This window comes from Myotis nattereri, assembly GCF_964212035.1.
Source record: "Myotis nattereri genome assembly, chromosome: 13".
Classification (NCBI taxonomy): domain Eukaryota; kingdom Metazoa; phylum Chordata; class Mammalia; order Chiroptera; family Vespertilionidae; genus Myotis; species Myotis nattereri.
Genome location: NC_138088.1, coordinates 59,623,607 through 59,643,016, shown reverse-complemented (window position 1 = coordinate 59,643,016; position 19,410 = coordinate 59,623,607).

The window sequence follows — 19,410 nt, the reverse complement described above, 5'->3', positions numbered from 1 at the left end:
GGCCTGCTGCGCGGGTGGGGCGAGCAGCACCGGGGCGGGAGGCGGCCAGGCCCGGGCTCCCTGGCGAGCTCCACGGGAGGCGAGAACAATGTGAGAGCGGGGCGTGGGCAGATGCGTGTCTGCGTTACTGTTCCAGAGAGAACAGCCGCGGTGAAGCACTTCCCGCCAGCCCCCACCCCAAACCATTGCCAATTCTGGAGGGACCCCCTTTATTTCACTGGGAGCTGGCAATTTACTTAGCGGAAGATCATTATATTTATGTGTCTGTGAAACCCTCACAATAATTACACGTTCGGGCCGTCTCAGATGTGCCATTCGAACCCTCATTAGTCATAGACGTGGAGGGATATTATTCCATCTCTGGAGCAGCCTTCGCAATGTACATGTAAAGCGCCCGATGGGATGTGAACTTTGATTCTCCGGGTTTTCTCGTAGGGCAGGGTTATCGCGCAGCGGGCGGCCGGCACCCACAGCGAGGCCTGCAGACCCGGGAGCTGTCTCAATGTCTCTCTCCAAATGGCTTCGGTGCGGCGGCCCTGGGAGATGCTGGATGGGCGGCAGGAAGAACAAACTCGCTGCGATCTAAAATGGCTTCAGGAGCTCTCGCTGGTTTAGCTCAGGGGATGGAGAGTCGGCCCGCAGACTGAAGGGTCCCGGGTTCGATTCCAGGCAAGGGCACATACCTTGGTTGCGGGTTCACTTCCCAACCCTGGTGGGGCGCACGCAGGAGGCAGCCAATCGATGTGTCTCCCTCACATGGATGTCTCTCTCTGTCTCTCCCCCTCCCTCCCACTCTCTCTAAAAGCCAATGGAAAAATTTCCTGGGGTGAGGATTAACCTAAAGAAAATAAAATTATTTAGGAGCTTAGCAAAAAGTCCCATAATGGGAAATATTTATTAGGCTGGTTGGTTTATCTGAAAGGTCTATTTTGTCATTTGTAGAGTCAGAAATTAGCCTGGCCGGCGTGGCTCAGGGGTTGAACATTGACCTATGAACCAGGAGATCACGGGTTCGATTCCCGGTCAGGGCACATGCCTGGGTTGCAGGCTCCATCCCCAGTGTGGGGCGTGCAGGGGGCAGCTGATCCATGATTCTCTCTCATCATAGATGTTTCTCTCTCTCTCCCTCTCCCTCTCCCTTCCTTTCTGAAACCAATACAAAAAATATATATATTTTTTAAAAACCAAGTCAGAAATGATGAGAGGGGACAGACCGCCTGGGGGTTTTACCTGGTTCTGCCTCCTGCATGTTCACTCCTGAAGGGCCCACGATTATCCTAAACCAGGGGATGCTCGGGACATCGCCAAGCCCCGACAGCGAATCACGGGGCCAGGGGACCAGTCGCCCTCCGAGCACTGGGTCCACGAGAGGATGCTGATTTCTGTGCCCGGTGGAGCTGATGGTCCAGAGATGGGAGAAAGGCAGTAAACGGCGAACATTATAAATAAGCAAATGGATGGTGTGCGAGAGGCCATATGTGCACGGAATGAAAACTTTCAGCAAGGCACTGGGGATGGGGAGGCGGGAGGGCCAGTCTGTGTGAATGGCGCCCCCTGGCGGTGCAATTCCCGGCCGGGTGCTTTGTTCGGCCAGTGGGCTGGTGTGAAATGATACCTTGTGCTTTTCTTTGCGTTTTCCTGGTTCCCAGTGAGCTGAGCATCTCTTCGGAGGGGTGGCCGCCCGCTAGCTGGCCACCAAACACGGTCCTCTTTTCCTGGGCACAGCCAGCCTGCTGTCCCCAGCCTCTGGCCTGGGCTGTGGTGGCGGCCCATACGTGCGAGTCGTGTCTCCATCTCCAGATCTGCCCGGGGAACCTCTTCCTCCAGGGGCCCCGTCCAGGGCCGCTTGCGAGGGGCGGGAAGCCGGGGGCCTCCGCAGCCCAGCCGGGGAGCCTGCGGGGCTGTGGGAGCTCCTTGGGCAAGCATGGTATCTACACACAACCCCGTCCAGTCACAGGTCACATCTCTGATTTGTTTATTGCATTGGCCCAAACTTCCAGAACATATAGTTCTTTCTTCACTGGGGGGTTGGGGGGGAAGGGGGAAGGAGCCTGGGTTTATATAAAACCCAAATAGAAGGGAATGGCTATGTTGTCTGTAGGTTGTAATTTTTTTCAAGTATACATTTCAAAAGCTCTCCAGATGGTCTCCTGATGTGTACACAAAGATAATGTTTATCATCCTCGTGCGAGAACGAAGCGCAGCTGCAGGCCATCCAGCCCCACCCCCCCAATCCGGCAGCCCTCACGCGGCAGCCCTCCCCGGTCCCCACCGCAGCAGAGCGCCCCTCGGGGTGTCGGGAAAGCTAGGACCCAGGCCCGGCTCCGGCCCTGGGCTGCTTCCCATCCTGGACAGGCCATCGTCCCTCTATGAGTCTCAGGTCCCCACTCTCGGCTCTGCAGCCTGGGCCTCCGGCTTGTGTGGGAGGGCCCTGCGGACGGCGGGGGAGCTGTGGCCTCCCCGACCAGAGGACAGCCGAGCGGGCCTTACATGAGCACTGGCTCGATCCCCTGCTGCAGCCGAGCCTTAAGGAGACGCCTTAGAGGATGTCTCTGCTGGCTGAGTTGAGCCGACATGGATCACAGAGACACCAGACCCGAAAGCACTGTCAACCCATCTCTGGGGCAGGGCCCAAGGCGAGATGCCAGAGAAGGCAAAGCCAGCCCCAAGTCCAGGTGCAGAGGAGGCGATGCAAGCACTCAGGTCCCTCAGGGCTGTGGGCACGCCAGCCCTCTGGCGAGCCTTCCCGCGTCCCCGTCCTCTCCCCTTCCCATTACCCCGCGCCAATAAGTTTCCAATAGTGTTTTTAACAAAACCGATCTTACTATATGCATAACCTATATGCATGTATGGATGCAAACATTTCTTAACGATCATGAAACATGTTTCTGAAATAGGATCTTAGTAGCTGCAGCATGTTTCATCTTGCACCGAAGCTCCCGTCTCCGAGCGATTACGAATAACCTGTAACAAACACCTTTGTCTAGATATCCCATTGATCCCTTAGGATATGTGCTTGGACGGGAGACGATGGGGTCAAAGGACCCGGCTTCTTACAGGGCTGGTCGCGTGGACTCCGACATCTCCCTGCAGCAAGGTGCCAAGGCTGCCCACAGCTACCCCTCTCCGCAACTCCGTGCTCGCATTAGGTATTTAAATTCTAATAATAAAAACCTCTGCTCATTTCCTACTGAGAAATGGAAACTCATTGTTGCTCTAATGGCTTTTCTTTGGTTACTAGTGAAGCTGAACCTATTCTCATTTGGTTACTGTCCATGTGCAATTTATCTTTTGTGGAGTTTCTATTCATTCCTTCTTCCCTCCCTCTCTCCCTCTCTCTCTCTCTTCCTCAGACGTTCAGTAAAACTGTGCTGAGCATCTGTGTGCCAGACCCGGTCCAGGATCCGTGGTGGACACAGATCAGAAAGACACGGTCCAGGACTCAACACCCCGGGGGTGACACGGACTGGCAGGACACAATGGGTGGCCAACGACAGTTGCTGTGAGTGTCGTTAATGGTAGTAAACTACACATCACATAAAATTAACCATCTTGACCCTTTGGAAGGGTACAGCGGAGTGTGGTTACGTACATGCACCATCCCCAGAACTTTGCATCTTGCAGAGCTGAAACTCAGTACCATTAAGAAAAAACTCCCACACCCCGCTCCTCAGCCCCCGGCGCCCAGCGCGCTGCTTCCGTCTCTATGACTTTGACCTCTCTCGGGACTTTGTGTGAGTGGAATTGCACACAACCTGGCCTTTTGTGACTGTTTATTTCACTCAGTGTCTGGTCCTCAGGGCTCCTCCGTGTGGTAGCGTGTGACGGGCTCTCTCTCCTTCCTGTAAGGCTGAGGCGTATGCCCTCGTGTGGATGGACTGCGTTTGTTTCTCCATTTACCCACCCGTGGACACGTGGGCGCTGCCACCTTTTGACAGGCAGCCCTCGCGTTACGTCGGACTCATGTACGTCGTTTCGTGGTTACGTCACCATCTCCCATTTATTTATATAAAAAAAAAAGTTCCATCATTTCGCCGTATGTACATATGTGCTTTATTATTTATTTACCAGGAGTAAAGGTCAGGAATTGTTGTCTTTCTTTTAAATTTTTTTACTGTTTCACTTCATTCCTGCTGTGCATGTGCTCCACGCGAGAGACGTGGGTGCTTATGTAGGTGGGTTCCGACTGACGGGACAATCGCCTTACGTCGCCATCGGAACGGATCTCCGACGTCGCCCGAGGGCCTGCTGTATTGTGAATAGTGCTGCTATGAACGTGTGCAGATATCTCTTCGAGACTCTGTTTTCCGTTCTCTAGGACGTGGGATAGCTGGATCATACGGTAATTCTAGTTTTAATCTTCTAGGTAACCGGGATCCTGTTTGCCATAGCAGCGGCGCCACGTTACATCCCCATCGACAGTGCACGAGGGTCCAATATCTCCACACCCTTGCCAGCACCTGTTATCCTCTGGGTGGTTGCTTTCCATCGTAGCCGTCCGGGTGGGGGTGGGGGAGACCACGCTGTGGCTCTGATGTGCGTGTCCCTGATGTGCGTGTCCCTGATGTGCGTGTCCCTGATGTGCGTGTCCCTGATGTGCGTGTCCCTGATGTGCGTGTCCCTGATGTGCGTGTCCCTGATGTGCGTGTCCCTGATGTGCGTGTCCCTGATGACTAGCGACGTGGAGCATCGTCTCATGTGCTTGCTGGCCACTCGCATGGAGGTCTCCACAGCAGGCCATCTGTGACCTGGCGCTGGCCACCATCGCAGGTACCTGGCGAAGTGGGGCGGGATCTGTCTTTTGCGCACCCCCCTTCCCTTCCCGAACTAGCTTTCCTGTGAAGCTGACGTGAAACCATCCCTGTGGGTGGCTGACTTCACATGACAGCAAAGTCCCGTGCTGGTCAGTCCCGCGCAACCAAACCCTCCTCGGCCCTGGCACGGGCAGGCGGGGGCTCGGGCCTCTGACAGCGGGCGGAGGGACTGTGAGGAAAGCCTTGCGATCGTCCCAGCTCTTCCCGCGGCGCCTGAGCGTTGTGTCAGCAAATACGTACGCGGGGATTTAAGGACACATTAAGGAAGGCCGGGGGGTCCTTCGTTTTGGATGGCTGCCTGCGCCGCTTGCCTTTCCAAAGGAGCTGCTGCCTGGCCTCTCTCCGGCCCTGGAGACGGAAGTGGGGACACGTGAACGAAGATCCTCTTATCCGCGCCTCAGAGCAGACCCGTGTGAGAATCGCTGGATGCACACGTGTGTGGACGGCCGGCGTTTTCTAAGGCAGTACTTCCACTCCCCACCCCCACTGGTCTCATCCATCTGCAGTCTCAGCTTCCAGAACTATCTGCGGAAACTGTTTTTTAATTCTCAGCTGGATAAACATTACAGTCCCGAGTCCCTCCTCGCAGCTGTGACGTGTCGCAGACTCAAGAAAGGTACATGGTCCTGGTGTTGGTGGCAGCAAAACCCACTCCGCCTGTCGGACCCCCCCTCCCAGGACCCTGTGGCTGCCGGGTTTCCCCCTGGGAACTCCCGCACGCGATGGGAGGACTGCGGGTGGGTTTCGGCTGGATTGGCCTCCCTCTGGAGCTGGGGCGGTGCTGGGACAGGGCAGCGGCCACACAGCCCAGTGGGAAACCGACAGCCGGGCACCCTGTCCCGCAGGCCGAGGGCTGACGGGGGGTGATCAAACCAAAGGACCTTTCTCCACGCTGAGCTGAGAACGGACCCCGGGACGGAAGGAAGAGAGGTGGTCGTGGCCGGTCGGAGGGTCCCCCAGATGCTCCTGGTGAACCTGCACACGGGACTCACCTGAGGCTCCGCTTCCTGGGGGCCCAGCTGCAGCCTTGGGCTCCCCTCAGCCCCGCTGGCTCTGTCCCGGGCAGGAACTGGGGCTGACCAACAGGAAGAAAAACCGTGAGCATCCGGGTGCCTCCGATGGGGCCTCACTCTCCACAAAGCACGTCCGTGTTCCCGTCTCATTTGGCTTCTGGTCACTCATTCCCCCACCAGCCGGGCAGTCAGAGCAGGGCCGGCTCCACGCAGGAGTGAAGGCAGAAGAATACGACCTTCCTCCCTGGGAGCTCAGAGTCCCGTGCTGGCCTCTGGGGCCGAAGGCCAGGGTCGGACACGCCGGGAAGTGGGAGAAGGATGGCGAGCGGGGAGGCGGGACTTCCTGGGGGTGAGGCTGCCCCACGGAGCCGGGACCCACAGCTGTAGAGCAGGCCGCACGGGGCACCGGGTCCGATGGGGAGGGTCCCTCAGGCCGCTGCTGTGTCCCTCAGGCCGCCCTGCAGACGGACTGACCGCGCTGAGCTTCCCATGGGCTTAGCCCAGAGCCAGCACCCACAGCCCTGGCTTCTCCCCTGTAACCTCCCGGGGCCTCCTCCCAATGGGCACTGCCACTGGGGGTCCAGCAGGGGAGCTGGGAAGAGAGAAGAGGGGAGCCGAGCCGCGTGGCTCGGTCGTTGAGCATCGACTTATGAACCAGGAGGTCACTGTTAGATTCCCCGTCAGGGCACACGTCCTGGTTGTGGGCTTGGTCCCCAGTGGGGGGCATGCAGGAGGCAGCCGATCCATGGTTCTCTCTCATCATGGATGTTTCAATCTCTCCCTCCCTCTCCCTTCCTCTCTGAAATAATCAAAATTATTTTAGAAAATAAAGAGAGAGAGGAGAGTGAAAGGGAAGAGGAGGGAGTTGCTGGCAGTGGGGGGCAGGGGTAGGATTCTAAACAAAAGAGCCACAGGGTCCTGGCAGCTGCCCCAGGCCCCACCTCAAGCGCTGGATTCACTTGGGTTCTTTGCTACTTTCCAAAGTCAGTGGGTGTGTTGAATCTTCTACCTCCAGCAGGGGAAGGACCTTGAAAAAACAGGATACAAAATAAACTGCCCATAAGTGAGATGTTCTCACTAATCTGAGTTTGGGGCATATGGACACTTGAAAAAATGTTAAATGTTTCACTGTGGGGTCAGACACACTCCTTTAGAATAGCTCAGCCTAGGAGAGCAATGAGCATCGGACTGTGCTTTTAGATGTCATCACGACGAAAATATATCTTTGCTATTTATCACATTAATCACCCTATAATCCAAAGACAAATGGGATTCCGGGGGCAGTATTCAGCCAGTAATTTAATACCTACGTCCTTCTGATCAATAAACCAGTGGCCTGTTAGAATATTTAAGTCATGCTCAGAGTTATTTGGGAAAAAAAAAATCTATTAGCTTGGGTTCTTTGAAAGCATGTCTTTAATTTAAAATGTCATTTTCCATTTAAGCATTGCATTTTACATTATTACAACACAGCGCTGAACTTAATTTTAGTAAAAATATTTTGACATTTTTTCGAAGCAGAAATATGCCACCGTTTACTGTCTTTTCATCAACAAATATTTGGGTGCCAATACTGCGTGTCATCATAGTGCGTACCGCCAGGGGGCATCCTTCCTGATCCAGTCCAGGTCTGCGTGAGGCTCCTGGGACACCGTCATGGACGACATGGTGCCCCCCCCACCCCACCCCCACCCCGATTCCTATGATGAAAGCTTAACCCCTGTGAGCGCATTTGGAGGCGGGGCCTTTGGGAGGCCTGGAGGGTGGAGCCCCCATGACAGAGTCGGTGCCATTAGGAGAAGAGAAGGAGCCAGAGCTTTCTCTCCCTCCGCCATGTGAGGTCACGTGGAAATGGCGTCTGCCAACCGGGAAGCGGGCTCTCACCAGAACCCGGCCCCGCGGGCACCCTGATCTCAGGCTGTGAGGAATAAATGTTGTTTAAGACATGCCAGCGGACGGCTTTTTTGTTATCGTCCCTGCGGATCACACACACACACACACACACACACACACACACGTGTGAGACCACCAGGGGGGACAGCACCCTGTGCCGGTGCCAGTGGGGTGCAGAGGAGCCCGCCCCACAGCAGTGGGCTCAGGGCGCTGGGAGCCAGACCAGGGCACCAACCTGCCCCGCGTGGGGTTTGGGAAGTACCAGGTGGGACTCCTGGGATGAGAAGGCCCAAGCCAGTCCTCAAAGACTCCCCAGCTGAGAAGTTTAGAGATCTGTCCCTGCCCACCCAGGTGGCACTAGACTAGACCAGTGGTCGGCAAACTACAGCCCCTTGAGTGTGGCTCTTCCACAAAATACCACGTGCAGTGCGATTGAAACTTCGAGGCCACACTCAAGAGGCCAAAGAGCTGCATGTGGCTCGAGAGCCGCAGTTTGCTGACCACTGGACTAGACTCTAGTCCAGCTGTGGGCAAACTACGGCCCGCGGGCCGGATCCGGCCCGTTTGAAATGAATAAAACTAAAAAAAAAAAAAAAAGACCGTACCCTTTTATGTAATGATGTTTACTTTGAATTTATATTAGTTCTCACAAACACTCCATCCATGCTGTTGTTCCGGCCCTCCGGTCCAGTTTAAGAACCCATTGTGGCCCTCGAGTCAAAAAGTTTGCCCACCCCTGCTCTAGTCACTAGAGTCGCAATTGCCTGCTTGTCCACACTCAGCGTGTTTACACTCAGGGGCTAAAGCTCTGTGAGGGAGGTGCTTCCCGTCCATTACCTGGTTCAGTTCCATCCCCTCGCCGCCCACCGCCCCCCGCGCCCCCCTGCAGCCTCTCCGGGAAACTGGAGGACGGGCTCCATTTCACAGATGAGAAAGCTGAGGTTCAGACAGGCCACGTGCTGCCAAGGTCATAGGACGGACACACCCAACCTCTCCCCCCCTGAGCCTACAGCCTCCGCTCTGGGCGGGCTCAGGCACATGGCAATGAGCAATGGTCAGGCCCCGCTCCTCCCGGGACCCGCGTGGACACCCACACCAAGCGCTGACCACGAGTGTGTCGGGAGCACTCCGTGAGCCACACTCTCCGAAGTTCCTAGAAACGAATTTGTGCCCAGGGTCCAAGAGGCCCATTCCCTCATGGTTGTGGGAGAAATGGAGGCGGCTTTAAATTACCCAACGAAGGAGTTCATTTTAATGTCGGGATGCATCAGGGGCGGGCGGTTCTGAGGTGAAAGAAAAATAAGTGCAATGACTTCTTTTTTCAAAATCACATCTGACTTTGTTCATTAGGAAATAATGAGGCATTATTTAATCCCATTAGGAAACAAATGGAGCTGAGTAAACAGCACATCTGCCTCCGCGCAGCGCTGTGGAGTCGGGAACTGTTTACCCCGCTGACGTTTAAAAATAGCAGCTCCGTCTTCCCCGGTAATGAAATGGGAGGTGCTGTCATCACAAAAATGTACTTCGTGAGAAACACAAATGCGCTCCGTGAGCTGCGGGGCACTTCTTCTCCGAAGGCGTCCCCAGGATGGCCGGGGTCTGAACTGTAGATTCAGCTCTTCACCCGCAGCCCACGTGTGAGCAGCGATCAATATCAGCCGTCAATATCCATCATCAGCGACATGGAAAGAAAAAGAAGGCGGCTCGGTGAGGGACGAGGCTGCGTGCGGAGGCCTGTTCAGTAGGTACACCTGCCCTCTTGTGGCATTCGTCTGTATGGTCGCCGACCGAGCATCTTTGAGACGGTGAGAGATGGGCACCCCCTGCAGTATCCTAAATGGCTGTCTGTCCGTCGCCTGACCACAGAGCCTTGTCCCCGAATAGCGGGGGTCCTTCAGCTGGCACTTTCTGGACATTCCCCTGCGGGGCCTTAACGCGGTCAGGGTGTGCCCACACCCGGCGACAGCGATGTCGGGGCACAGTCCCCTGAATGGCTTGTCGCTGTTTATCTTGGTCCAGCTACAAGGGCTGCATGACAAATGACCGCAAACGTACTGGTGGAAGACAACCATTCTGAATCCAGACAGGGGACGATTGTCGGGGGCCTCACGGCGAAGACTGGAAACATCTGCAGGTGTGTCCACTCACCTGGTGGCTGAGGCCGGCCGGGGGCTGGGGGTCTCAGTTCCTCCTGGGCGTGGCTCTTCACAAGGGCCAGTTTGGGCTTCTTTACAGCATGATGAGTAGAGAGAGAGCGAGGAGGAGGAAGGGAGGGAGAGGAAAGGAGGGAGGGAGAGAGGGGGGAGGGGGAGGGGAGAAGGAAGGAGAGAGAGAATGCCAGAAGGAAGCTCTATCTATTCTCACGACCTAGCCTCTAGCCTCAGAAGTCAGTCATGGTCATCCACCATCTTCTATTGGTCACAGAGGACCAGCCCTAATGCATTATGGGAGGGACTATATTAAGTCATGAGTGTAGGGAGGCAGGGATCATTGGGGACCACCCTGAAGACTGACTGTCCCTATTTTAATAATGAACCCACCTTGTGTTTTATTTATTCATTTATCCTTTATTTATTTATTTTTTTAAAATATTTTATTGATTTTTTACAGAGAGGAAGGGAGAGAGATAGAGAGTTAGAAACATCGATGAGAGAGAAACATCGATCAGCTGCATCCTGCACATCTCCCACTGGGGATGTGCCCGCAACCCAGGTACATGCCCTTGACCGGAATCGAACCTGGGACCTTTCAGTCCGCAGGCCGACGCTCTATCCACTGAGCCAAACCGGTTTCGGCTCATTTATCCTTTAAATATGTTTTTATTGATTTCAGAGAGGAAGGGAGAGGGTGAGAGAGATAGAAACATCAATGATGAGAATCATTTATCAGCTGCCTCCTGCGCGCCCCCTACTGGGGATTGAGCCTGTAACCTGGGCATGTTCCCTGACCGGGAATCGAACCCAGGACCCTTCAGTCCACAGGCCGAGGCTCTATCCGCTGAGCCAAACTGGCCAGAGCTGTGTTTTATTTTTAAGTGAGGAGTGACCGCCGTCATTTCCATGCCCAGTCCTCACCTGCTTTCCACCCAGCGAGGAGCCGGCATTTAGCACAGAGCCCCCATACTTCCTGCTCAAGTGTCTCCAGGACCCAAGGGAGGGCCCCCATTCACGCCCATCATCCCAGGGAAGAGGCGAGACCTTCCAGGATTGAGCTGTGGAAGGAAAAAGGAGGCAGAGGGGGGAGCCGAGCAGCGGGCCTGGGAGGCAGTGAGGGCCCAGGAGGGGCGGGCGGGCCTTCTCTCCCCTCCGCTCCTGAACTCTCGCTCCCAGACCCCCACTTCCTGCCCCCACCTCCACCTGCATTGTGAGAGAATTCCGCCAAGGACTTCGGGGAGAAACACAAATGACTAATAAACATTAAAAAAAAGAAAACTCAATTTCACTGGTAACCCTGGAAACAGACAGCGAAGCAACAATCAGCCTGAAAAAAAAAAATGTCTCCGGCAGGAAAGGTGTGGTCAACGTGCATTCTCCATGAGCTCGACCTCATTTGATCTTAAAATTCCCTGTTGCCTATAATTCTCTGAGTATATCTCACGTCTTAATTCAGATTTTGAAAAAGTTTAAAAATGTGAGTGTTGGGGGTTTAAATATCGCCTAGACTTCAGGATTCCGTCCACTGGTGCGGCGACGGCAGCCCACAAGCTGTTTCAGCGACGACTGACCGCGACCAGGAGCTTTATGGGGGCGATGCCTGTGGGCTGGGGAGCTCCCTCCCGGTCTGGAACATTCCGCATTGCCATCCGAAAGGAGATGCCCAGGGCGGGGCGGGGGGCATGGGGCTCCTGAGAAGATGGCACTGGGCCTGGACCCGGAACAGTAAACGAATAGGGTTTTCCCGGACCTGCCCTTCGGATGGGTGTGGGAAAGCATTCCAGGCAGAGAGCCAGCGTCAGCCATGGCCCAGTGGTGCCCACAAGCGCCACATGCTTGGAAAATGACAGGAGCTCAAGGCCCTGGCTGCAGGTGGAGGTTGGCATCATGGGGTTTAGGGTCATGGCAGGGAGACTGAGCTTGACCCATTGGTGGGGAGCCTCCAATGGTTTTTATTTATTTTCTTTTAAAAAAATATATTTTTGTATTGATTTCAGAGAGGAAGGGAGAGAGAGAGAGAGAGAAACATCCATAATGAGAGAGAATCATTGATTGGCTGCCTCCTGTACACCCCAAACCGGGAATAGAACCGTGACCTCCTGGTTCATAGGTCGATGCCCAGCCCCTGAGCCACGCCGGCCACTGAGCCACACCAGCCCCTGAGCCACGCCGGCCGGGCGCCTTCAGCGGTTGTAAAGCAAGGGCAGCACGCAGTTGGGTGTGTGTCAGGAGAATCACTCTGAGGTGACACAGGAGGAGCAAGAGGACATGACGAAAGGGACAGCAGGAAGCAGACAGCGAGGGGGAACTGGGACTGTGCCGGGGGGATGGAGAGAAGCGGTCAGAACCATTCCTAAGGCAGGGTGGCAGGGAGCAGGGCTCGGAGGGAGGGACGGGGGGAGGGGGCATCCAGGTGGACTCCCAGGCTTCAACGACTAGACCAGTGATGGCGAACCTATGACACGCGTGTCAGAGGTGACACGCGAACTCATGTTTTTGGTTGATTTTTCTTTGTTCAATGGCATTTAAATATATCAAATAAATATCAAAAATATAAGTCTTTGTGTTACTATGCTTGCAAATACCAAAAAATTTCTATGTATGACACAGCGCCAGAGTTAAGGTTTTTCAAAATGCTGACACGCCGAGCTCAAAAGGTTCGCCATCATTGGACTAGACAGATGCTGGTGTCTTAAACCAACACGTGGGCTGTGAGAGGGAGAAAGAGCCGGGCTCGAGCTCACACTCGGACTTGCTGAGTTTGTGTGCTTATGGGACGTCCAGGGAGCCGGTCCCACCCTGGCCCCGCTCCAGCGTCTCTCTCCTTCGATCCTATTTGCTTGTGTGCAGGTCTCCTCCCCGGTGGAATTCGCGCTCCCGAGAGACAGGACTGTCCTTTGTCTTGAATCTCCTATCCTCCTGTGGGGCCTGGCACTGTGGCAAGTTCGGCTGAGTAAGTGGTTGTCTAAGTAAGTGACTGGCCAACTAAATGCAGGCAGGAAAGAGGGGAAAGGGAGGGGGAGGGTCGGGAGCGGGACTCCGAGGACCACCACTGGAGAAATGGCTAGAAAAAGGGAAGCCAGTGGCCCAGCCATTGAGGCACAGTGGATGGGCTTTGACCTGTGAACCAGGAGGTCAGGGTTCGATTCCCGATCAGGGCACAGGCCTGGGTTGTGGGCTCCATCCCCAGTGGCGGGGCGTGCAGGAGGCAGCCCATCCATGATTCTCTCTCGTCATGGATGTTTCTATCCCTCTCCCTCTCCTTTCCTCTCTGAAATAAAATAAAATAATTTTTTGAAAAGAAGAAAGCTAAGAAGTCCCGCCCTGTGAGACTTCATTGAATTCTTGGTGTTCAGCGATTTGCGTAGCATCGGAGGCTGCAGGCGGTGCTCTTTGTTCTGAGCAAAAGCGTCTGTTAAACCATTAACGAATCATTTTGCCAATCGGTGTTTCGTTTTGTTGTTGTAAAACCAATACAGCAGCAGCGGGTTTAGAAAACGGGGAGAGACCTCTGGAATCTTGCCCTGCGCTAAGGTTGATGAGGGCGGGCAGTCCCTCCCGGGGCAGACAGCTGTCTCCTTGTGAGCACAGTATACTTTGTTCCTTGCTTTTTTCCTCACTTCATGGTTATCTGATTCTTTTTTCTGAGCAATGAAATTTGATACGAGGTGCTGCTCCCAGGAATTTTTGAGAGTCCATTGTTGGAAGGATTGGTATTTTCTAAGCCCCATCGACTTCGGGGAATCAGGAAATTAAACTTTTTATTTATTGGTCTTTGACTTTCCCATAAATGGACACAGTTCTAGGCTGTGTGGCTGCGCTGGGCAAGCACCAATGCCTACCCTGAGGAATTAGGCGGCGGGGGGGGGGGGGGGGGGGGGGCGGGCGCGGGGGGGGGGGGTGCCTGGCTTTATGGGACTGAGCGCTCACCCGCGGCCGCTCAGCTTCTAGTCTGCTCCTGGGCCTTAGACACCTGGAATTTCTTTAGGTTAAAAAATTACCCTACATGGGTGTATTTTTTTGTCCAAATGTTTAAAACAGTGAACTGATCTTTGTATAGTCATTTGAGGAAAGGGTGCTTGCTACCTACTTGACTTTTTAAAAAATATATGATTTCATTGACTTCAGAGAAAGAAAGGGAGAGGGAGAGAGATAGAAACATCCATGATGAGAGACTCGTTGATTGGCTGCTTCCTGCACGCCCCCTACTGGGGATGGAACCCACAACCCGGCATGTGCCCTGACTGGGAATCGAACCCATGACCTCTAGGTGCATGGGATGACACCCAACCAACTGAGCCACTCCAGCCAGGGCTACAGCGTTTTTCCCCACAAATGTGACCTCAGTGAAACATGGTCATCTCTGTAGACGCGACTTCACCCACCTGCTGCGCTTTCTAAAGCAAAATGATCGTCCCGCCTCCAGACGGAAACACTGATTTCTGTTAAAAAGCAGGACAGTTAAAGCACTCCCAGGTTGCCCTGACTGGTTTGGCTCAGTGGATAGAGCATCGGCCTGTGGACTGAAGGGTCCTGGGTTCGATTCCGGTCAAGGGCATGGACCTGGGTTGCAGGCACATCCCCAGTGGGGGGTGTGCAGGAGGCAGCTGATCGATGTTTCTAACTCTCTATCCCTCTCCCTTCCTCTCTGTAAAAAATCAATAAAATATATTTATTTAATATATATTTTATTGATTTTTTACAGAGAGGAAGGGAGAGAGAGCGTTAGGAACATCGATGAGAGAGAAACATCGATTAGCCGCCTCCTGTACATCTCCTACTGGGGATATGCCCACAACCCAGGTACATGCCCTTGACCGGAATCGAACCTGGGACCCTTCAGTCCGCAGGCCGACGCTCTATCCACTGAGCCAAACCGGTTTCGGCAATAAAATATATTTAGAAAACAAAACAAAACACACACCCAGGTCTGCACGCTGGTTTGAGCGGTGGGCTCCCTCCTTCATCCGCTGATGCACGAAGTGGTTGGTGAGAAGCAGACAGAACTGACTTTGTGAAGGTAAAGAAGAGCGGGGGGCGGGGGTGGGGGGTGGGGGGGAGCCCTATTGCATCCTGGGAAGACGATGATGTGGATCCTGACCATCCTGCGGCTGAGGGGTGCGGGGGGCTCCGACGAGGAGGGAGAAATGGCACTTCTCCTTGGGGGCCCGGGTGAAGGCCAGGGCTTCCCGTGACCAGGAGCCAGCCGCCCACACTTTGATTTCTGTCCACGGAGACCCACTTAAGACTGTGACCCCCAGAACCACAGATAATAAATGTGTTGTTTAAAGAGGACAAAATCCTTCTGCCGACCCCGTTCCTCCATCAAGCTCTCACCCCGTCTCCCCTGGACGGAGCTGAACCTCAGGCCCAGCTGACCGCTGAGGGCTCCCCGCCTCCCCAGCTGCCTGGAACCCACGCGGCTGCAACCCCACCCACACACTGTCCCCCCACCCCAGCTCTGCTGCACCCCAGCCTCGCTGGCACCCACTGAGCAGGGGCTGGACGCCACCTCCCTTTTCCCAGGGCAAACACCCCGACTTCACGTTCCCAACGAGAAGGTGGGGAACCAGCAGACCCCGTTCCACCGGCTGATCACAGCCAGAACCCCTCACGCTGATGCCATTAATTCTCCACTTTACCTCTCACTCCACGCTCAGGAAGTAAATAAATGAAACCAAAACAGCTGCTCGTGTCCACACGTGACCAGAACACGCTCCGCGCTTCAGGAGAGTTTGCTGTTCTCATTTTCCTTGAGGAGAGAAAGAATTAAAACCAACCCCTCCTCCAGCAGATAAAACACTACTCCGCTTCTAACCTTACACATACGCACCCACATTTTAATGTACGCAAGAAACACAAATTCATAATTGTTCTGCAATATAATCTGTATCCGATATTAAACACATTCCTGTGACATTTATCTCCCCGATCACAGCTTAATAAAATGATAATTATGACCTTTCCGAGTATTGCCCCTTGAGCGGCATCCTTGCCTTGCCATCTTGGCGGCTGCAGAGGGTGCTGCGTTTGGTCTCTGACAGTCTAGGTCTCACGCACTAAGACCAAGGATGAGTCTGGCTGCTCCCCCTGGCACCCCAATGTCCAGAGCAGTGGCTTAGAAACTAGTCATGGAGTGATGCGCCAGCCCACGGGCGTTTGGGCATGCCGAGCATTTACTCACATTGGTACCCACGAGAAGGTGCCCACCCAAGCAGGCCCCAGGGGAGGGGCAGTGCGGGGAGAGGAAGTGGGGGGCAGGGCTGGGGGCAGGGCTGTACGAGGAATGAGCCGGAAATCAGCCCAGATTCAGCTGGCAGACGTACCTGCTCTCACCAAGCCTATCCTGATCGAGTGAAGGCGCAAACTCTCAGCTCCTTCCTTTCAAGTCCCAGGAGAGGACAGGGGTTGGGTGCTGGTTTCCTCACAGGATATTCATGGGAGGAATCCCTCCCGGGGCTACGCAGGGACTCCCCACCCTCTGTGGGACCCGCAGTGGCGTTAGGTGGAGCAGGACGGGCCACGCCACTGGTGGCTGACAGCAGTCCAGGTCTCCGATGGTGATCAACGCAGGAGAATGTGCAGGTCGCCCCAGCGTTTCCCCTTCGCCGAGCAAGGCCGTGCGCTCTGGGCTGCGAAGGGTTATCCCGCTGTGGGCGCCGGATCCTGGGAGCAGCTGCAGGGAGTGAGGGTGATGAGGGGCTGCTCCTGGTGGGCTGGGCGCTGGGGCCTGCTCCCGGGCGGTCCTGGGCAGGGAGCGTCCGGAAAGAGGCCCACACGCTCGCTTGCCTTTCCGCGATGCCAGGTTTGTCAGGGGAGACACCCCAATAAGCCAAGAGAGTCGCATGCAGGTCCCACCCGGAGAGGAGCGTGCGCCATGGCAGTGAGCAGAGGGAGTGTCTGGTAGGAAGGCCGCGCCATTGGAGCGTCGCAGGAGGAGAGGTGGGTGTTGGCCGGTCAGACTGTGGCAGGGGCGTGGAGGTCCGGCAGGGCCCCAAGATGGGCGGAGGGCAGCCGCACTGGAGCGCTGGGTGGTCGGAGCTCTGGGTTCTTATCCCACCAGAGCGGAGGCCCCACGCGTACCCATGTCCGGACGGAGCCTCATCCAATGGCCTTGGGCATCCAGGCCGCTCTCAGGGCTTTTCTCCTAAGAGGTTCCCTCCTAGGGGTTCCCTCCTGGGGGCTCCCTCCTAAAAAATATTTCTAAAAAAAGAGTGGGTTATATATAAGAAGTCATCACTCTGTGCTTTTAAGGATCAGGTCTGTGAGCCTTTGGTAGCTATGTGCTTGCCTATCATAGTCACAGTAAGGGACTGATGCGTCCTGCTATTCTAGAATGATCCTGGGTGCATCACTCAGAAATGTTATTTCTACTCCATCAGCCCTTCTTTCAGTGTCTAAGTCATTTCCAGGATGGCACAAGTCCAAGTCTAATTCGTTAAAACAGAAGAAATGCATAAACACCTGCATGTGATGGATTAGTAAGTGGGGGTTTGTTTAGCTGGCTGTTTAGTCCTCTGTTCAAAGCAACACAGTAAGAGAACCAACCGCAGCAGCAGGTCGCCGGCCATGCCAGGTTAGTGAGGACTTTCCTTCTGTGAGCTGGGGTATTGTATTTGGGGTGTCAACCCTGGAGCCCCCAGGACCTAACCCCCCGTGAATGTGCTGTGTCCTTCTGTTCTCGGTTCACTGGATTGAAACCTGGGACACCATCGATCAGTGTGGTTTATTTTTTATGTCAGAAACAAGTGAAAAAAGACTGGTTTTAAGGGCAAGTTGTCTAATTTGTGTTTTTATAAACGGTCACTATACCCCCTGCCCCAGCCACTCTTTAACCCCGAAGAGTAGAGGGAGGAATGTCTTTCCCCACCCACACGTCTCTCCTTCATGTAATTGCAGATCTGGTGCTGTGTACCTTTTTGGTAGTTTTTAAGATTTCACCTCCAGTAAATTGAATTTGGGGTCACTCTTGTTGGAGATTGGTTGGTTTGGGGTAGAGAAGGGGCAGGTGAGGCACAGAGGCTCAGCAGGTGCGGATTGTGAGGACACCCTGGTGTAGAGAACGGCTACAGCGTTCAGACAGGTTCAAGCCTGAGACTAATGAGAGGGCACGGTCCTCTCGTGGCAAAGCCACATGCAAGTCCCAGCACAGTTACAGCCAAAGGCTATGGCTGTGAGCTTGACCTTATGGTCTGCACCTGTGGGCCCACGTGGCTGAGTGAAGTGGGCTGCGGGAGGGGCAGCAAGTAAACAAAGTTGCATCAGGTGCCTGTAACTGAGTGGATTCGAAACCTGTGAGAACGCTGTGACCACGCCCTTACTTTGCCTCGTGGAATCTGCTATAAAATAAAGACTCAGCTTGCAGGCTGTGGCGCTGTCTCTCCATCAGAGAGGGCAGCATCCCACCTAGCGCCCAGCTTTCTTCTCTTGTCTGGCTTCTCCATCCTTCACCGCCCCCTCTCAGGCTCACCCATGGCTGTGCTGGTTTGGCCCATATGGCGCCCAATGTGGGGCTGAGTATGGGGAACAGGGGCCTGAGTTCAGGTTCACCCATGGCTGTGCTGGCTCGGCACACCCTGGGAGAAGAAAAGGAAATGGAAGGACAGCATTCCTGTGTCGGGGGGCAGAGACCGTGGATTCCGGAGAACTGGCCACGGCAGAGCTCAGCCATCTAACCCTGAGCGTGAGGATATGGCCTGGAGAGAAATGATGTGAATTCTCACTTCTGCCAGTGACAGTCATCTACACAGAAAATCTAAGAGAACCACTGAGAAAGTACTAGAACTTTGTATTTAATACATTGTGTGTTTGTTTATTAGAAGTGTATCAGGTTAAAAATACAAGGTTTACATACAGAAATCAACATCTTTCTTACACATCAGGCAAAACCAAACTAAAACTGTAATGTAAAAATTAACATTCACAATAGCCATAAAAGCTCAAAATATACAGGGATAAACACAGAAAAGAAACATGGCAGACGTATGTGAAGAAAAGTTTACGGAAGAAATAAGGTAAGATTTAAAGATTTAATCTTTAAGATTAATAAGATTTAAATAAATGGGAAACTGCACCATGGCACAAAGATGTCAATTCTCCCATATATCAATCCCTAAATTTGGGAAAATTCCTGTGAAATGGCCAATGGATTTACTTGACAAGCTTATTCTAAAATTCATCTATCGGGAAATATCCAAATATGAACACGACACTCTGGGTGAAGGATGATGGTGACAGTTCCAGGAGGGAAACATGACTGGCCAACCAGCAGGAAAAGATGCTCAGCTTCCCTCAGAACCAGAGAAATGCAAAATAAAAAAATAACAAGATACCATTTTTTTTTTTTGTCCCTAAATATCTATCCTTAAGTATCTACAAGATAATTCGAAGTGGGCTCATGTAGTATTGGGTCTGACAGCCAAACATTAGAAACAATTCAAGCTCTCATTAACAAGAAGATAATTTTAAAAGTATGGCACATCGGTCCAGCCAGCGTGGCTCAGTGGTTGACTGTCGACCTAGGAACCGGGAGGT